This window comes from Nanorana parkeri, unplaced genomic scaffold, assembly GCF_000935625.1.
Source record: "Nanorana parkeri isolate BGI_ZX_2015 unplaced genomic scaffold, ASM93562v1 scaffold3035, whole genome shotgun sequence".
In the NCBI taxonomy this organism is placed as follows: Eukaryota; Metazoa; Chordata; class Amphibia; order Anura; family Dicroglossidae; genus Nanorana; species Nanorana parkeri.
The window spans coordinates 49838-50562 of NW_017309303.1; positions in this window are offsets into that span (position 1 = coordinate 49838).

Genomic DNA, 725 nt, shown 5'->3' on the forward strand with positions numbered 1-725 from the left:
ACGAAAGGCAACCTAAAGCATTGTCATGTAAATACTTTCTTTCGGCACGCTCTTATCCCCGTGTGCGCGGGGTGGTGACAGGTTCTCTTAAATGGACCCTGCAACGTAGGCTCAACCATACACATTATAATCTGACCCTACAACCTCTTAGTTCATTATTATTATACGGGATTTATAGCGCGCCAACAGTTTGCGCAGCGATGTACAATATAAGGAAGACGTTACAATCACAATACAATTCAAGACAAGATGGTAAGGAGGGCCCCGCCCCTGAGGGCTTACCATCTAAAAGGGGAGGGGCCAGTGATACATGCGGAGGGAGTTGCGTGGGGATGAATGGTTGAGCGGTCAGGTTGAGGTGGGATCGGCTTCCCTGAAGAGATGAGTCTTAAGGGAACGCCTAATGGCAGTCAAGGTGGGCGACAGACGGACAGGTCGGGGTAAAGAGTTCCAGAGGATGGGAGAGACTCTAGAGAAGTTCTGGAGGCGAGCATGGGAGGAGTTGATGAGGGAGCTGGAAAGCAGGAGGTCTTGTGAAGAGCGGAGGGGACGGTTAGGGTGATACTTTGAGACAAGGTTGGAGATATAGCCGGGGGCGGAGTTGTGGACGGCTTTGTACGCGGTTGTTAATATTTTGAATGTTATCCTCTGGGCGAGTGGAAGCCAGTGCAGGGATCGGCAGAGAGGGGCGGGGGATGGAGGCCAGTGCAGGGATTGGCAGAGGG